Source organism: Polypterus senegalus, chromosome 1 (assembly GCF_016835505.1).
Source record: "Polypterus senegalus isolate Bchr_013 chromosome 1, ASM1683550v1, whole genome shotgun sequence".
NCBI classification, from domain to species: domain Eukaryota; kingdom Metazoa; phylum Chordata; class Cladistia; order Polypteriformes; family Polypteridae; genus Polypterus; species Polypterus senegalus.
Window position 1 is genome coordinate 279666047 of NC_053154.1, and position 20370 is coordinate 279686416.

Sequence of the window (20370 nt, forward strand, 5' to 3'; positions counted from 1 at the left end):
ATCGAGCCACGGAGGCAGTTACAATAAAGTGGTGTCAATGTCACATGTTTAGGCGGCTTTTTGTTTCTGCAGTTATATTTTTGAATAAAAGCGCAATTGTGTTATTCTTGTGAAAATGTTTCTTTGCTATTTGGACTTCAGGCTTCATACATTATATAGTTTATGCCTACATTTTGTCATCTACTACTAGAATATAAAAAACGTTTCTGTTTTAACAATGTGTTGACACAGATTACTGTAGAAACGGAACAGACATGAAATGCGTGTGTTCCAAACAACGATCTATTATTTCCACTCTAAAACTCCACTTCACTCCCAGATACTCAATCAAGGCATGAGCTGAGAGAAGTTCGTGCACGTTCTAAATTGGTGGGGGATGGAATAGCCGGCTGCTCCTAGCTTCTCTTTATCAGCACATTTAGAGAACAAAGGACGCTGGCGGAGAGGTGTGAAGGGATTTAAGAAGCAGTTTAAGGTGGGACGGAATTACGAGTTTTTTCGTAGGCTCTGGTAATTCTAGTGTTAAATCCACTTTGGTTTAATGTTGTGTAACAATAAAATGTGAAAAAACTTTGAAGGAGTGAAAACATTTTTATAGACACTGTAAATATATCTATATATATATATATATATATATATATATATATATATATATATATACCAGTGATGGCGAACCATTTAGAAACCAAGTGCCCAAACTGCAATTCAAAACCCACTTATTTATCGCAAAGTTCCAACATGGCAATTTAACCTGAATACCACCTAAAACTGAACACCAGCATAACCAAGGAGCTGGTGGTGGATTTTAGGAGGCCCAGGCCCCTCATGGACCCCGTGATCATCAGAGGTGAGTGTGTGCAGAGGGTGCATACCTATAAATACCTGGGAGTGCAGCTGGATGATAAATTGGACTGAACTGCCAATACTGATGCTCTGTCTGTCTATCTACTGAGCTTTTAGTTTAGAAAAGCCACTCATACATTAACATCTTTACTTTAACATGGCCTTTTTATAACTTCACTTTAACTTAATCCTGATACTCTGTATGTTCAATTCTTCATAATAATTATTCACAGTGGCTCCAAAATCCATACTGACCGCTACTCTCTCTTCTGTTTCTTTTTCCGGTTTCTTTGTGGTGGCCTGCGCCACCACCACCTACTCAAAGCATCATGATGCACCAACATTGATGGACTGAAAGCCAGAAGTCTACGTGACCATCATCATCAGGTCCTTCCATGAAAACCCTAAATACAAAGAGGACTGTTTGACTTATGTTAGGTAGATTGCCCAGAGGGGACTGGGCGGTCTTGTGGTCTGGAACCCCTACAGATTTTATTTTTTCTCCAGCCTTTGGAGTTTTTTTTGTTTTTCTGTCCACCCTGGCCATCGGACCTTACTCTTATTCTATGTTAATTAATGTTGACTTATGTTTATCTTTTATTGTGTCTTCTATTTCTCTATTCATTTTGTAAAGCACTTTGAGCTACATTTTTTTGTATGAATATGTGCTATATAAATAAATGTTGATTGATTGATTGATTGATCTTTTGTCTTAAAAGAAAAACATAATAGCGGAGCTTTCAATGATACAAACAACTTTTTGTTGAAAGGTAAAAGTTTGCATTCGGTATGCTTTTGAACAATTAATGTGCTTTTTGCTGTTGTATGCATGCTGATAATTTGTCTAACCTTGGCTCATACTTTGTAAGTCTGAGAGCAACACATGCAGCACTCAGATCATCTGTTAGTCTGTTTCTGGTGTCAGATTTGATTTAATTCAAAGCTGAAAACAGCTGCGCATAAGCATAAGATGTTCCCAACAAAGTAAGGAAAGCAATCTCAAGTGCCTTCATTGACTTAAGATTATTTGGCAGAGAATTCCACACTTTAAGGATTTCATTTTCATAACTAACTGTGCTGTCCTTTGTCATCCCTTCGATCCTCTCAAGTGTTTCACGCAGGTCTTCCCTATTAAGCTCCGCCCCAAAGCTTCCATTATATATTAGGGGTCGTGGATCAGGTGTGGCGATTAGCAACTCCCGGCAATAATTACAGATGCGGACGACTCCTCACCTGTGCGCTTAAGCGAGGACTGCCCGCATCACAAAGCTCCCGGAAACCGCTCAGGCCACTCTACCATAACCCTTTAAGCGCGAGTGCGGCAATTATCTGTTAAAACTGGCCTTTTCAATTTTGAGCTGTGGACCCGCTATACCACATCCCCTCCAACCCCACCACGGGAATCACAGACTCAAAAGGCTGCAGTCCGTGCCGCACCCTCAAGCAGCATGTGTGCCGCCCGCCTTACCTCAGACAGGAGAGGAAGGACGCGCTCCCATTGGGCTGCTGGGCAGAGGGGCGGGTGATGTGAGAAAAGTCCTCCAGCGCGTGAAGAGGGGAGCGGTGAGGGAGCAGCCCGGCCCCGCATTCCTCTGGCTTTATAGTAACGAACTCTGTGCTTGGGCGATGGCGCGCGTGCCCACTGAGAGGGCTCTGACCTTGTTAATAGTCATTATTTTCCTGTATAAATCATTGGTTGTTACGATAAAAAATGTCAGTTAAATATATCATATAGGAGACACACACAGTGATATTTGAGAAGTGAAATGAAGTTTATTGGATTTACAGAAAGTGTGCAATAATTGTTCAAACAAAATCAGGCAGGTGCATAAATTTGGGCACCACAAAAAAGAAATTAAATCACTATTTAGTAGATCCGCCTTTTGCAGAAATTACAGCCTCTAAACGCTTCCTGTAGGTTCCAATGAGAGTCTGGATTGTGGTTGAAGGTATTTTGGACCATTCCTCTTTACAAAACATCTCTAGTTCATTCAGGTTTGATGGCTTCCGAGCATGGACAGCTCTCTTTAACTCACACCACAGATTTTCAATTATATTCAGGTCTGGGGACTGAGATGGCCATTCCAGAACGTTGTACTTGTTCCTCTGCATGAATGCCTTAGTGGATTTTGAGCAGTGTTTCGGGTCGTTGTCTTGTTGAAAGATCCAGCCCGGCGCAGCTTCAGCTTTGTCACTGATTCCTGGACATTGGTCTCCAGAATCTGCTGATACTGAGTGGAATCCATGCGTCCCTCAACTTTGACAAGATTCCCAGTCCCTGCACTGGCCACACAACCCCACAGCATGATGGAACCACCACCATATTTTACTGTAGGTAGCAGGTGTTTTTCTTGGAATGCTGTGTTCTTTTTCCTCCATGCATAACGCCCCTTGTTATGCCCAAATAACTCAATTTTAGTTTCATCAGTCCACAGCACCTTATTCCAAAATGAAGCTGGCTTGTCCAAATGTGCTTGAGCATACCTCAAGTGGCTCTGTTTGTGCTGTGGGCGGAGAAAAGGCTTCCTCTGCATCACTCTCACATACAGCATCTCCTTGTGTAAAGTGCGCCGAATGGTTGCAACGATGCACAGTGACTCCATCTGCTGCAAGATGATGTTGTAGGTCTTTGGTGCTGGTCTGTGGGTTGACTCTGACTGTTCTCACCATTCGTCACTTCTGTCTATCCGAAATCTTTCTTGGTCTGCCACTTCGAGCCTTAACTTGAACTGAGCCTGTGGTCTTCCATTTCCTCAATATGTTCCTAACTGTGGAAACAGACAGCTTAAATCTCTGGGACAGCTTTCTGTATCCTTCCCCTAAACCATGATGGTGAACAATCTTTGTCTTCAGGTCATTTGAGAGTTGTTTTGTGACCCCATGTTGCTACTCTTCAGGGAAAATTAAAGGAGGAGGGAAACTTACAATTGACCCCCTTAAATACTCTTTCTCATTATAGGATTCACCTGTGTATGTAGGTCAGGGGTCACTGAGCTTAACAAGCCAATTTGAGTTCCAATAATTAGTTCTAAAAGTTTTGGAATCAATAAAATGACAACGGTGCCCAAATTTATGCACCTGCCTGATTTTGTTTGAACAATTATTGCACACTTTCTGTAAATCCAATAAACTTCATTTCATTTCTCAAATATCACTGTGTGTGTCTCCTATATGATATATTTAACTGACATTTTTTATCGTAACAACCAACGATTTATACAGGAAAATAATGACTATTAACAAGGTATATATATGTGTGTATATATATACACACTGTACATACAGTATATACTGTATGTATATATATATATGTATATATATATGTATGTATGGCACAGAGAATGACTAACAGGTTCTTGTTGGGTTGCAGTCTATAAGTTCCATGTCATTTCAGACTTTACAGAGACATTACTTCGGGTCTCTTCTGGTCCATCTACTATTTAAGAAGACGTTCATTCTTGAGCCAACTGCACAGGATGACTGACCCGCATGAACAGCTATTAAACTGCCGTTATCACCTCAGCTTTATTATGAAATACAAACAAGCCTGAAACTAAACAGGGACTGGAAATATTTTATCTTCCTCACATATCTTATCTTCACAATGTACTTTATATATAATATGAATAAATTAGCAGTGTTCTTCATCCACCTTAATAAAAGTTCAAGTGTCTGTGTGTGTGTGTCCATCGGGCTGCTAAGGTTGCAAAGAAAAATTTTATTTTGGGCAAAACATATAGAATGAGGGTAAAAAAAAAAAAAATCAAAAATGATAATAAAAATACCAAATTAGGGTCTAAAAATAATAAAATTGGTCTTATTGGCCTGTTCTCTTGTATGATGTTATACATAGCGACTTTCTTGCACCCACTCAGTTTAAGTTGTAATACTAATGACTGTTAACTTTGCATGGTGGGTAATGGATGAGTGAAAAGAACAATAAATTGATGTACACATAGGGAACCAAAGCCCCAATACGACAAGACTAGAGCTACTTAACCAGGCCGATGTGGTAGAAGAGTGATCAGTTCGATGAGCGATGCTCAGAGGAAACAACAAAACCAGGCAGCTGTAACCAAAAAGGAAGAGGCTGCTGCAAGGGAAATGAATTGGGTGCATATTATCATAATGGACAACCTATGTAGTGTCACATGCATGAGTTTGAGGAAGAACTTATCGGGTTAGATGACGACAATGTTACCCTGGACTAACAGAGGGCACTAAGCAATAACAGTGTCTCTACTTCTTTCCCCCTCTGTAGAAAGTAAGATTGACGTGCCACCATCTATGATATCACTTCTGGGGTCACCCATCTGTGTCCACCTCTTCCTTCCAGAAACCACCATAAACGGAACCACCGCCATCCTGGGGCAGTCTCGCCCAATACAAATGGACTGGTCTCGACTTTGTGTTATCACGCGTTTTCTTTGGTGCCTTTTGCGCTTCTTATAATATACAGGGTTTGCCTTTGGTGCCCCAGATGCTTTATGAGCTTCTTTGTGTTTTATTACAGTAGCAAATTAAATAAAAACATGAAGTCTATTTTGGGTTAAGCTCTTTAATGTTCTAGTGATCTGGAGAAAGTTACTCATGCTTTTAACTTTTCTCGGCTTGATTACTGTAACTCATTGTATTCTGGGATCAGTAAATCCCTGATAGGCAGGTTGCAGTTGGTTCAGAAAAAAATTATTGTATCTGTATCTCCAGTTTTAACCTCTTTACAGTGGCTGCCAGCTAGTTTTAGAATTGATTTAAAAATTTTGCTGCTGGTTTTTAAATCACTACATGGGTCTCCTCTCGCCTATTTATCTGAATTGCGTGTTATACATCAACCATTCAGAGAGCTTAGATCTACCGGTCAGTTGTCTCTTGTGGTCCCTCGTACTAAATGCAAAACTAAGGGAGACAGGGCTTTTGCAGCTGCTGCACCTCATGTGTGGAATTCTTTACCTCATTACATTAAGGAGTCACCTTAAACTCGATTGAAGACACATTTCTATTTCCCAGCATTCCGTGACCTTCAGTGTTACTGATGGTGCCCTCCTTTTAGTTCATTGGTTTATTTTAATTAACTGCTGGTTGTATTGTGTTTCTTTGTATTTTATTCTATTTATTTCATTGTATGTTTATTGTATGTTTTCATGTAAAGCAAATTAGTGTTGTTTTAAATGTGCTCTATAAATAAACATTGACATTAATTACTTAGTATTTAACCTGTGTTAGCTAGTACAAAATTAAAATAATAAAGCAAGATAATCAAATAATGTCGCTTCACTCGCCAACCTCTCCCCAAGCCAGTGCTATGCGCCATTGTGAAGAAGGGGTTTCTGAACGCAACCCAAGGAGACGCAGTCGCTCCTCCGAAGCCCCTCTTTAATGGTGATACAATGGGAAACAAATAACAGTTGTTTTTTTTTACCTCCTCTTTGCTTGATCAGCTGCTGCTGCCGTGCTGCGTGATCTGCATTTCGTGTGGCACTCCAAACGTTGAAAAGCCTGTACAGCAGCTGTCCTTTTGACTCACTGCCTTGTCTCTCTTCTCCCCCAGACATCCTCAAACACTATTTGATCTCTTCAGTGTTCCGTTATTCACCGAGTAATATTTTCCATTTGTTTGTGCTAATGTGAGCTTTACTCTCATTTTTTTGAGACTTTTGAATTTTCCTACTTCCATTATCTCTAACTTGCTCTACATGTGTATCGCACCAATGTTTGAATCCTTTATGAAATTCTACTTTGTCTTTTTCTGGCCCCGGGCATGGTGCACTGCTCTTTCTTCTTTGCTTAGTCGTTGACATGTCATCTAACACGTATAAAATTTTTAAGAGCTGAGAGCACAGGAAGTGTGTCTACCAAAAGCATTCCAACAACTGAGAGGTCAGATGACCATGGTCTTGTTTGAAAATGGTTGTAAGCAGGGCATGACTTGCAAACGTCACCATCTCACAGGACTTGCTTCCAAAGGTTGTAAGTATGATGTGACTTGACCATCTCGCGGGACATGAAAGTGTCTCTCTTCAAAAGATCTCTTTTCAAAAGATCACGTCTCATTGCGGGGAAAAAAAGTCTCGTCCCAAGATTTTTTTTAATAATAGAGAGATGCCACCATTTTATTGTTGGTTTTCATGGGCCCCGCCATTGTATGGGTCTGGTCTTTACTGTGACATTATAGATGCCACGTCATAGAAGCTGGCTGCAGTTAAAGTTGTCTCTGAAAATGGTTGTGAAGTCTGCAGAGGATACAACCGTGGTGGGTCTCATATCAGACAATGATGAGACTCACTACAGAGAGGAGATACAACACCTAGCACTATGGTGCTCAGCCAACAATCTCATCTTGAACACCAGCAAGACCAAAGAGGTCATTGTGGACTAGAGAAGGTCCAGAAGAACAGAACATGCTCCTATATTCATACATGAGGAGGCTGTAATGTGTGTGGACAATACCAAGTTCTTGGGTATCCACATTATATCGGATCTGACCTGGTCTTTGAACACATCTCACCTGGTAAAGAAGGCCCAACAAAGACTCTTCTTCCTCAGGAAGATGACACGTGCTGGATTCTCCTCTCGGTTACTCATAAACTTCTAAGATCCGCTATAGAAAGCATTCTCTGTCACAGTATGACAGTGTGGTACGGCAGCTGCACAGCACAGGACAGGAAGGACTTGGCACTGGTGGTGAGAACAGCACAGGGGATCATGGGAAGTCCTCCAATAGACCTGGACTCTGTATATTCTGGAAGGGTGCAGAAGAGGGCCAAATGTATAGCTGTGGATCTCACCCATCCGGGAAATAGTCTAATTATACCACTTCCTTCGGGAAAGTGATACAGAAACATAAAAACACGTACCAGCAGACTGAAAGACAACTACTTCCCCAGAGCTGTGAAGTCCTTCTGCCCCTGCTGATACACACACATACATCTACGTCTACCCCTAACCTGCCCCCCTGTAGACATGCACACACACTTTCCCTTGTAATCAAAGACACACTCGTATTTCTCTCCTGCAGACCCACGCACACAGATCATTGGTCTCTGCAGGCGTACTACTATCTACAGTATCTATCTATCTATCTATCTATCTATCTATTTATGACAGACCTCCCTTCAGATGTCCCATATACCTCTGCCACTCCTGTTAAATAAGAGGGGTTTATCAGGACTATATGGAAACAGACAGACATGTCAAATGGGCTTAACATTAATTCATGCTTTGGGCAAAACTGTAGATAAATAAACATGTAAATTAGGCGAGGCAGGAATTGCAGAAGACAGTAAATTCCTTTTTATTGGCCTTCAGCTTTCAATATATACTATCTTGCCATATTTTGTTGCTTTGATTTGCAGCACTATTTGAAGTTTAAGCCCCAATATGAAAGCCCCAGTGCTCATACCACATCCCCATTATTTGCTATTTCTATTTCTGTATATTTTATTACCCTCTTGCTCTTTTTCAGCACACATTTGTGTATTGTGCAACTATGGTTATTTTTTAAAACTTAAGTTTAGCTAGAGTTTACTGTCCCTAGAGGGAAATTTGTCTGCAGCAGGGATACAGAATATACATTATTCCAGGGCCATAGTAACATACATCAAGAAAATAACCAATGCTATATATACATTACCATAGTGCAGGCACATACATAAAATTCCCACAGGTAAGAATGTTGACTTATAATTTTAAAATACTGAACTGAAACAGTACAATTCTGTAAATGCTTATTAACATGAAGGTAACTGTTTGCTGCCATTTGTATCTATTTGTGATGGTGCGCTACACAATCTGTGCATGGAAACAGACTCCTTATGGTGGCTGTCCCAACCAAGTAAGAAGAAACAGGCGGGAGGTGACTGATAGAGGTGACAAACTGTGTGTGTGTGTGTGAATAAACATACTGGGTGTTTAAAAAGAATAATGTGCATGGATGAGAAGAGTGTGGGGATGTTACTTGGAAGAATGTAATTTCTTGGATGACTGCTTGTTATTATTTTATTGTTTATGAGGAGAAAAATGTTTTATGATTATGAGTGTCATCTAGGTCTAGGATTACATGCTAGAAGTCTAGTTAGTTTCGCTGTAACAAAATGACCTTTTCATACATATAGCTAGTTTTATATGTAAAGCCATCCATTCATGGCTGTACCTATCCATCCGTCCATCTTCCTAACCCGCTTATTTATTAACCAGAGACAAAACACTTAAGAGTTCTCCATTTGAGGATTACACCAGCCATAGTCATTCCTTGCTGATTCCCTGAGACTTTCTGTGCATACTGATGTCTAACTGCATTGACATTAAACAGCACGGCAGCGCTCAACGCATCCAGGGAATGATGTGCCATTCTCAGAGTATCTTCATCTTATTTTTGTAGCATTAACCATTAAAAGGGAAGATATTTTTGGATGATTTTTATGCAGCCAACCATTTTATGAATCACCACTCACAAATAGCTAGAGGCTAATCCAGCAGCAGCATGCTCAAGGGCACTGCCATTGCTGGACAGGTACTCTCATATCCTTCTGGGTACAATCATTCACTCCAGAGCAATCCAGAACATCTTTGGACCGTGGAGGAAATGCATTTGATAAGAGCAATATACACCAACTCCCCACAGTAGGTACCATAGAAGGAATTAGGAATTTTTAAATACTCTTTGCTCTGTTGAGTACTGAGATACCATGACAGATAGAAGACCATCCTATGAACAGCCATCACCTTCTTTTATTTTATTTAATGCGGGGATAATCTTTGCTTGAAGATGGGCCTATAAGTAACAAAGACCATTGGAAAGTTCAATATGGCAGCCGACAGTGGCGTCATACCACTGAAATAAGTACGTACATCGGTTTCGGTTAGCGCAGGGAAGCCACCCACCTACAGAATTTCGTGAAGATGGGGCAATAAATAAGAATGTTTAACATGGTGGACGTTGTCGACCGTTATGACCGTTACGCGTAGAATTTCTAAATGAAACCTGCTTAACTTTTGTAAGTAAGCTGTAAGAAATGAGCCTGCCAAATTTCAGCCTTCTACCTACATGGGAAGTTGGAGAATTAGTGATAAGTGAGCCAGTGAGTGAATGAGTGAGTGAGTGAGTCAGTCAGTCAGGGCTTTGCCTTTTATTAGTATAGATAGCCAACTTAATTGCTTTTTTCTACCATGAACATCCATACGTCTCAAGTATTATTCTGCAGCACTATGTCAATTCACTCACATACTGTATTTGTCCCTATGGCTCCAGAAAGTGTCGCTGCTGTGGAAATCATCCTGCATTGTTCCTGTTCCAAAGAAGGCAGGCATCTTTTCACCTAATAACTACAGACCAGTGGCACTGACGTCTCGCATCTTGAAGACCTTTGAGAGGCTGGTCTTGTGGTAGACCTCCTGGACCCACTGCAGTTTGCCTATTGAACTGGAGTGGAGGATGCAATTATCTATCTCAACAAGGCTTATTCTTACCTGGACAAAGCTGGCAGCACTGTGAGGATTATGTTTTTTGATTTCTCCAGTGCCTTCAGTACCATTCAGCCAGCCACGTTAAAGAGTAAACTCAGAGATTTGCAGGTGGACGAGCCTGTGCTGACCTGAATAATGGACTATCTGTCAGGCAGACTGCACTTTCTGAGACTCAAGGACTGTGCTTCTGATATGGAGCAGCACAAGGAACAGTCCTGTCGCCATTTCTCTTCACTCTGTACACCTCTGGCTATAAATATAACACAGGTTCGTGTCACATTTTCAGATAATTCTGTTCTTATGGGGTTTATTGATAAAAGGGATGAGACCGAGGGAGAGGTGTCAGGTGGAGAAGTTTGTTTCTTGGTGCAAAGAGAATCGTTTGCATCTTATCATCAGCAAAACCAAAGGAACTGGTTATTGACTTTCACCGCACCAAAGAGCCTCTATGTCTGGTCACTATAGTCCTTTAATGTGGGAAGTGACATCCTTCACAACTTCTACAGCTTTACAATTGCCAGTGTGATTTTCTACATTGTGGTGTACTGGGCTGGTTACATCGCTTCAAGAAAGGCCCATCAAATTAACAAGCTCAGTGATGGGACACACTCTGGATCCCCTGGAATTTGTAGCAAAAGAGAATTAAAACAAAACTAATTGCCATTATGAACCATGCTGCACATCATCTGTCTGACACACTAACACTGAGGACTTTCAGCCAACAAATCATTCAGCTGAAGTGAGTAAATGAACAGTACAGGGCCTTTTCTATACCAACAGCAGTAAGCCTGCATAATGCATATACTGTATCTGCAGGTCAAATCAAGTCAAGTTGGGGAGCATGCACTGGTACAGTGAGTTGCCGCACCCACCACATGACAAAACAGCTCAGGATTCCTGTTGGCAACCCCCCAGGCAGACATGCGGTCTTGTCCTGCCCTCCGGAAATGACCTTCTATCTGCCACAGCCAGGTGTTACATGGGCAACCCATTGGCCTGGTCCACCCACTCAGGTCCCCAACAATGAGGATCTTACGAGCTGGATCACCCTCGGGGAAACACGCCACATGGCCGAAGTGCCGTAACTGACGCTTCCTCACAATGCAGGTAATGTGCCTCATTCAGGACTTCATGAGCAACCGCTCATTCGACAGAAAATCAAACCAACAGGACCCAGGGATTTTCCGTACAGACACAGTACCAAAGGAGTCCAGTCTTTGTCTCTGGTCACTGGATAGCCTCCATGTCTCGCAACCATATAGCAAGACAGGAAGCACCAGCGACCTCATGTCCCATGTTCTCCCAATCCATCTACTGACTTCATAGGAAGAGTCACCAGAGTCATGAATGTCACTGCCGAGGTAAGTAAACCTCTCGACAAGGTCGACACTCCCTCCGAAGACAGACACACTGCTGATGGCTGTGCCCAAGAGGTCATTTAAGGCCTGGATCTTGGTTTTTATTCAGGACACTCACAAGCAGGACGATCAGAAAAGTCATCCATTTTCTGCTACACCCATGTTTGCTCAGCCTAATCTGCATGTGTTAAGATGTAGCTAGAAATCGGAATACACAAAGTAAACGCACACAGTGGACAAGAGGTAAATGTGTACACTCCACATTGACATTGACTGGGTGTGGGATTCAGGCCTAGTCTTTTGGAACTTGAAAACTGCAGCATTAATCACTGTGGATCTGCTATTCCTCAGAAAAGTGGACTTCATGTAATAATTTAATCCATTTCATAGTTGCAGGGACAGGAGTCAAAAATACAAAATTGAGCAAAAGCCCAGAAACAGCCTTGGGGCAGGACGCTAGTCCATCGTGAAGAACACTCCAGTACAACAATCACTTGAGCTGCCCATCCTGGGTGATGTGAGGAGAATCCAAAGACACACAGAGAACATGTAGACTCCACACAGGGAGCAACCTGCCCCAGTATTCAAAGCTAGGGCTCTTGGTGTCATCAGAATTCCCTGTGTAGGGCGTTTCTGGCAAATAAATCAAAGGTGATATATGAGTCCGGGAATGAAAAGGGTGCTGCTGCTTAGTAGATGTAGGGAGGGGATTCAATGAACTATTAGATGTAAAATAAGTTCCAGACTTTATACTCTGAATGCTCTTTTTCCTCTCCAAAAAACAAGATGCAGGGAAATAGCACTAATAAAATCTGAGAAGGTTGGCCTGGCCCTCCATTCTTTTCATGAGTCCCTTTATTTGAAACTGGGCGATCTGCCACATGGTGCTACATCATGCTGCTATAAAACACCTGCATGGCTGCCCCGCTGTCGCAAATCAGACAAGATCAATGGCTCACATGTATCTTTCATCCTGTGTGTGGTCTCCAAGCATTTTTAAATCCTCATGTTCACACAGCTGTTGAGAAGAACAACAGAGCTGACATCATTTGTTTGCTCTCAGTAGAAGGACTGGCTTTGGGGGGGGTGGTGGGCATGATAAGCGCCTTCCCCTGATAGCTCACCATTTCACAAACGCTTTATCTTTAGGTGAACTTTATCTTTAGACCTTTAAGGCAAAGACAACAGGGAAAACAAAATTCCAGGAGGCCCAGACGAAGTGAGGATGGCTAGAGGAGACGGGGAGGCTGTCCGTGTTTACATAAAAACAGAGAGAATCACAGTATGGGCGTCCCCTCGGTAAGGTGGTTCATTGCAAAGTCGACTGTGGAATTGTGAATCTCTACCACACCATCACTGAATTACTGAACCTGCGTCCTCATTTGCGTGTTCACGTGTATGCATATAAAGTATCTGAGATCAGGAACCCACAACCACGGGGACAGTGGGAAGGCATTCAAAGTTCATCTTCCGCATATTTGCACCTGCTCCGGCTGCTCTCCAGGTTTGGTTGCTAGGCAACACCCACCGTGTGACATGTGAATTCTGGTTTTTTAACAGCTTCCAGTCTATAAAGGAGGAGTGCTGACATGGGTTTTCCTGGGCCCCTTATTCCAGGCTTTGCATTTCTTGGATAATGTATTTTGGGTTTTAGACATGGAAGATCATTTGTAATAGTTTTGATATTTTTCTTTTGTTCATTGCATTTTTTTTTTTTTTTTATTTCTTTTTAAATTTTCAATATTCTTGCTGTAGTTAACTCAAAATAATTCAACTTTAAGCCAAAGCATAGCTATTTGTAGGCCTTGTGTTTGGTGGTTCCCCTCTCCCTTATTAATGATTTTTAGGCCAAAAGGCCCCTTTTCAGTGAGTAGGCCTCAAACCTTTTTTTTTTTTTTTAAGTTTAGGCCCTTTTCTAGATTCTAAAATCATACCAGTTCCAAAACTCACCCTCATGGCACTGGATGGCATGGCTCTGGAACTGTATGTCTTTAGATTTGTACCACAACTCAAACTAATTTTTATTTTCCTTGACTGCCTTTTCTTTAGGGGTGGCATGAAATGGCTTCAGACTCCGGCTGGTCGCTGTATGTGTGGTTTTTCCTCGAACGTCTCAAAGCTGCTCATGTTGGGTTTAGTTGGTCACCCTAACATGCCATGCTGTGTGTGTGTGTGTGTGCCCTGAGATGGACTAAATAGCTAGCCCTGCGCTAACTTCTGTGACTCTAACCTGCAGTAAGAAGTTTCAAAAATGTACGTACTGTATGAGAAGACAAAATTGAGTCCCGCTGTCCCCACACTTATGCCAGTGGCTGGTTAAATGATTTGCTTGGAATCAAGGTCGACTCTCGCATTTTTGCTGCCCTAGGAGAAGCCGTAAAAGGTGCCACGCTAAACCCAGTCATCTTTTATGTAACAGTTTAGTAACTGTGGAATTATTGTTATTTCCACAGCTATTTTACCCTGGATGGAGCATTACATATACAACATTCTGTTTATAATCTGATAGTTTTAATTGTTTATGAGCGGATTCAGATATTCACTCTTATGTGTAACATTGCATGTTATGTGATTTCATCTACTGTTAAATTCTACTCTGTGCTTACGGCTTTAACATAACAAAATATGAAAAAATAAAGGGGTATGAAAATATTAGCACCTCTGTAGCAAAAGGTTAGCCAGCTGCTGGTGCTGCACACAAAGTGGGGTCTCACAGAGCTCGGCTGGTGTCACCAGGAGGTGCCCTGCTTACAGCAGCTTAGAATCTGACGTGTTTTGGAGTCCATGGCAAAATGGTGTGAGGCCTACTAAAGGAGCCATAAAAGCCAGTCAAGACCTTAGTTGGCCAACTCATAAGAGACTCGCCTAGTCCAACTTATTTCACCTACATTACACCTACACCTACATTACACCTACACCTACATTACACCTACTCCACCACATTAAGATCTCAAGATGCCAGTCTGCTTCTGATTCCAAGGATTAAGAAAATAACAGTGGGAGGTCGAGCTTTTAGTTACAGGGCCTCTAAACTGTGGAATGGTCTGCCTACTACTATAAGAGATGGCCCTTCGATCTCAGCTTTCAAATCCCGGCTGAAGACTCACTACTTCAGTTTAGCATATCCTGACTAGAGCTGCTGATTGACTATGCAGACTGCATCTCTGTTGTTAGTCATTAACACTAAAACATAAGTGACATGATAGTTATAATTGGATACTAACCCTCATCTATTCTGTTTCTCTTCTCGGTATTCAAATGTGGCACTCAGTGCCACGGCCCACCTGCCAAGTTGTTTTGCCTGCCTAAGGTAAAGTCATCTTTGATGGAGGATCGCAGTGTTCATCGGGTAGAGGGGTCCTTTCATCAGATTAGCTGGCCCAGCACTGTTTCAGCTGTTGAATGGCCAAATGATGGAGGCAGCTTGATGGATGAGGTCTCCAGGACTCAAAACAAATCCAAATCATATTATGTGATATCATCTACTGTTAAATTCTGCTCTGTACTTGTACAATTTTTTATTTGTATCCTGTATTGAGGATTTGTTCTGTTCTGTGTATTGTATTGACCCCCTTCTTTTTGACACCCACTGCACGTCCAGCCTACCTGGAAAGGGATCTCTCTTTGAACAGCCTTTCCCGAGGTTTCTTCCATTTTTTCCCTACAAGGGTTTTTTTGGGAGTATTTCCTTGTCTTCTTATAGAGTCAAGACTGGGGGGCTGTCAAGAAGCAGGGCCTGTTAAAGCCCATTGTGGCACTTCTTGTGTGATTTTGGGCTATACAAAAATAAATTGTATTGTATTGTATTGTATTGTATTACAATGAATTTCACAATTCTTAATGGATGATGCCAAACAAAACTACCAGTTTACTACAGATGTTAGATAAATGAATATAAATTTTACTTGGCATTTTAGAACAGATTATATTTTATTGTGTTCATGTGAATTACTTAAGAACACTTCTGTTTTTCTGTCTGGTGCCTCCTGACTCACAAGTATATAAAAACACACACATTTGATAAACCATTCAGCTTACCTTGATGTCTAGTAATACCACAACTCATACTTACCACCTGTTACAGAAGAACCTGCGGAGAGCATTCTGACAAACTGTGTCACTATTGAGCACAAGACTCTGCAGCGTGTGGCGAGGACCACTGAGAGGTTCATAGGGGCCTCCATTTCCTCAGTCCAGGACATCAGGACACTCTGTCTGCGTAGAACCTACGCCATTGTGAAAGACGCCTCTCACCCACCACACTCTCTGCTTGACCTCCTGTCATCAGGTAAAAGATACCGCAGCATTAGAAACGGCACAGCCAGGTCCAATAACAGCTTCTTTCCCCAAGCTGTCAGTCCTTTGAACTCCTACATGTCACCCAGTACAATATTCCTATAACATCCATCCATCCATCCAGTGCAATAATGGCACTTGGACATGACTTTGACATTTGGCATGTACTCTAATAATGTGTAAGCCGTGTTACTAAATTTTTATTTTTCATTAAATTTTATTTCTAAGCATGTCATCAAATTTTAAGTTGTGTCTAAACAACAACAACGTGTGTGTACAGATTAAGTTTGGCAGCAGTTTAGATAGGAGTTCATATCATAGGCTCATTGCAAGTAGCGAGCCGCACCCTCCTCACAAATCTTAAGAAAATTACAATGAATAATGGGCAGAGTGGGTCGACCTCGTCAGCTCCCTCGTTGAAGGATGTTTGGGCCGGTTTTGAGACCCAGTCCGCTCCTGGTCCCAGCCCTCTAATACCCACTCCAAAAAAGATTAAAATCGGCACTGGCCAAACCAAACATTGGCATGGAGGTATTGCATTAGAATATTTCAAGGTCAGCGGTCGTGAAGAAGATGTTGTGAAATAAAGAACAGGAGACACAAAAAGGCTTGGTGTAGCCATGCCGTATACTTGAAAGTTGGTTGATGAAAAGACGAAAACTACAATAGGCCTTATAGACCTGAGTCCAAAAGTACATTGGGAAAGATGGCCAATATATAGCTGACTGACAGGAAGAGGCGGGTTTGGAAGCGGAAATGATGTCATGGGGAGGCAGGTTCTGAAGGACTGGTAGTGGAAGTGACACCATAGGGTGGCAGGTTCTGCCAGAGACATTTTATGAGGTGGGCTCTTCTGATGGTCTGCATTGGGAAAGAGGATAGTGCCATCCCCTGGTCTGGCGGAGAAATGGATTTATTTCAGCCAGTGAACTGTTTCTCATGTGCATGTGTGTGACAATGTGACTGCTACGGAAGCACACATTTTAATATTTCAGGTATTTGACACAACTATTCTTGTTTTTTATGTAAATCTTTACAAATCTTATGAACGCCCCTTAGGCTAACTGAGACCTTTTTACAGAATGTACATGATGCCTCTGTTTAAATAGCCTGTGCCCAACAGCTGTGGAACAGTCAGGCTGTTTCTAGAAGGTCTGCTGCCAACCAGCTGGCTCCCCGTGTGGGAGAACTGCAGATACTTGGCACCATGTGATTGATAGGCACTTCAGTCTGATGGCTGCTACAATAACAATAATTTTACAATGTCGTAGTAATGGAAAACATGCCTACAATACTTATAAATATGTAGTTCAAGAAATACCAAAGCTTGTAAACTGCATGCTGACCGGCAATCAAGCATTCAAATATTTTTGTGCAGTCGAATGATTTGGTGCAGTGAGGGTACAGAGCAGAGAAACAAACCTCTGGTAAAACTCTGCAAAAAAAAAGGAGGAGATGGAAAAGAAAACCTATGAATATATCAAAAATATCACACATTAACCCAATGTCGAAATCCATCCATCCATTATCCAACCTGCTATATCCTAACTACAGGGCCACGGGGGTCTGCTGTAGCCAATCCCAGACAACACAGGGTGCAAGGCAGGAAACAAACCCTGGGTGGAGCGCCAGCCCACCACAGGGCACCCACACACCCACACACCAAGCACACACTAGGGACAATTTAAGATCAGCAATGCACCTAACCTGCATGTCTTTGGACTGTGGGAGGAAAACCACGCAGACACGGGGAGAACATGCAAACTCAGCGCAGGGAGGACCCGGGAAGCGAACCCAGGTCTCTTAACTGCAAGGCAGCAGAGCCAAATGTCGAAATAAGGATGGAAAATAAAATAAACCACAAACTTGCCGAAAGGGAAACATCCCTAAATCAGAAGTAGAAGGGAGACCTTGCACCACATGAAAATAAAGAATCAAGAACATTCTGCATAAACAGAGGCTCTGTGAAGTGGAGTGCAGTGCATCCTGGGAGTTGGAAGTCCACCAGTAAAGGGCTTGTACAGGTCGTCAGGAGTCGGACACCTGTATTGTAAATTAGGGTCGGTATTGTTTCAAGCCCCCATGACTTTGCTGCCCTAGTTCTCCTATACACTGTGGTAGAGCTAACACTGTGGCCTAAAGTGCCGTCCTTTGACCACTCGGTTGCTCCGTCCCACTCAGAAACTGAAAACGGCCATGCTTTCATTTCAAAGGCTGTAATATTGATTAATGTTCTCTGTACCACTTAGATACCACTGACAACAACACTTCAGTCTCTGAGAACTGAATTCTGGGAAGCCTTTGTATTTTTATGGGCTGCTGAAATTCTCCTGAAAGTTGAACTAGCTGTGTATGAAGCCCTGGTGGTCCAGGAGCCCCCCAGTGTGCAAGTGTAGCTCTTCAGCTGAGCCAGTAGGTGGATGAGGACGCCTTCAGCTCGTTCACACGTCATTAGGCTGCTTTGATGTTGGTGCTGGTGGGATTAAGGGCTGGGGTGAGGGGGTGCCTCTCTTTGATAATCCCAGTTTGTTGTCTGTGTGTTCACAAAAGGATCTAATGGACTTTATTTTATAAAGACAAAGGTGACCTGCTGTGACTTTGTGCAAGGGGACTGAACATGTCTTGGCCTGATCCCTTCAGTCTGATTAGGGGGCATATAATATTATAACACCAAAAAAATAGAGTAAGCGCACTGTATCAACTTGTAATGAATGCCTGAGAGGAAGCATCCAATCCGACGCTGGCGGGCAACAGTCAGATGGTGGGATGTCGAAGCAAGCTCAGTGTATCTGAATGTAACATCTGTAAACTTCCCATCGCCTAAGCATCACAGGGTGGGAGGGGGTAAGGGGGCAGCCTGCGAGGCAGATTCCATGAAATTTCATTATTTTGATGCTATTGTTCAGCAGGATTTGCAGTTATGGCTTTAACGTCAAAACAAATCCTTTGTATTTTCTGTGTGTTTTGACTGAGGTGAAGCGAGGTCTGCATCACCGATGAAAACGTCAAGCGTGTCATGAGCATGCAGTCAAAGGGAATGGACCTTTTAAAAGACGAAATGTGCTCTTTAAAATGGATTGGATTTTAAAGACCACTTCATAGTAATAACACAGCTACTTCAGAGCTCTGTAGTCGAGTGGAAAAGGCACATGGTGGCATGGTGGCACAGTGATAAGTACTGGCTCGATGGGAATCTGTTTGGCGTTGTCTGCATGTACTGCTCGTGTTCATGTAAAGTTTTCCTTCTGGACCTCAAAGACATGCAGCTTTGGTTAAGTGGCACCTCTAAACTGGTCAGGTGCTATCACACCCGCTGGTGGACTTGTGCCCTCTGTCCAGGGCTGGCAGGGTAGGCATCAGCTCCCTCATTGATCCTGAACTGAATTAGGGAGGCTAGTGAGTAAATAAATGATTGCTGAAAGGACACTCTTTGATTGTGTTAGGGCTGAACGTCTAAAATAAGCGCACAGGCACTTAGTGACGGAAACTGAATTCACAGCCTCATTCTTCACAGTCCACATCCTACGCACTAAGCCACATTACTTCTTTCAATTTGTAATTTTGTTGATTTCCTGATTGTTTTTATTTCCTCTTAATGGCAAACACCAGCTTTACCTATTACACTGGTCTACAAAAAAATATTTCTTGTTTGCTACTGGGAACTTCAGAGCAGCTCTTTATTAAATTTTTACACTGATTTCATATATAAAATTGGGATTAAGCTAGCATGTCAAGTTTTTGAAATACACATCATTGATGATTTGACACTTTTGAATATCAATATAATATAGTTTATTAACACGATAATTGTTTTGATGTGTTTATTCTGAAAACAAACCAGAAGACGATACCAGAGACACTTTAAAACATGTTTATGCAAATTTACCTCAATATAAAAGTGAGGTCAGCATGCCCAAAAATGTTGGAGGCACTCGCTTTTGCGCTTGTACTGCACATCCATCTCTCTTTGCAAGAACCAACGCTAGTCACCCATAATGCTCGGAGTGAATTTTCCCCGATATCAGTTTTCCATCACCTTTATATCTTAATGAAATATTTGCCTATACTCAACACTGACATTGCCCAGATTTGGTGGAAAATAGTCAAGATGAGAATGTAAAAAATACATCTTCAGTGATATTCTGGCTCCAATAAGGTGATACGCTTTCAGCAGGTTCTCCACAAGCTCGGCCTAATTCTCTGCTCTGTGACTGCCAAGAAAATTCTGGACAATCCGCACGAACACTTCCCATGCTGCTGATTCAGTGGGCTTCAGTTTCCTTTTGAACTCATCGTCAATCATCAGTTCACGGATATCAGGAACAACAAAAACACCTTCCTTAATTTTGGCTTCACTTTTCTCCAGACCAAACTTATCTCTTAAATGCTGAAAAGCATCGCCGTTTTTGTC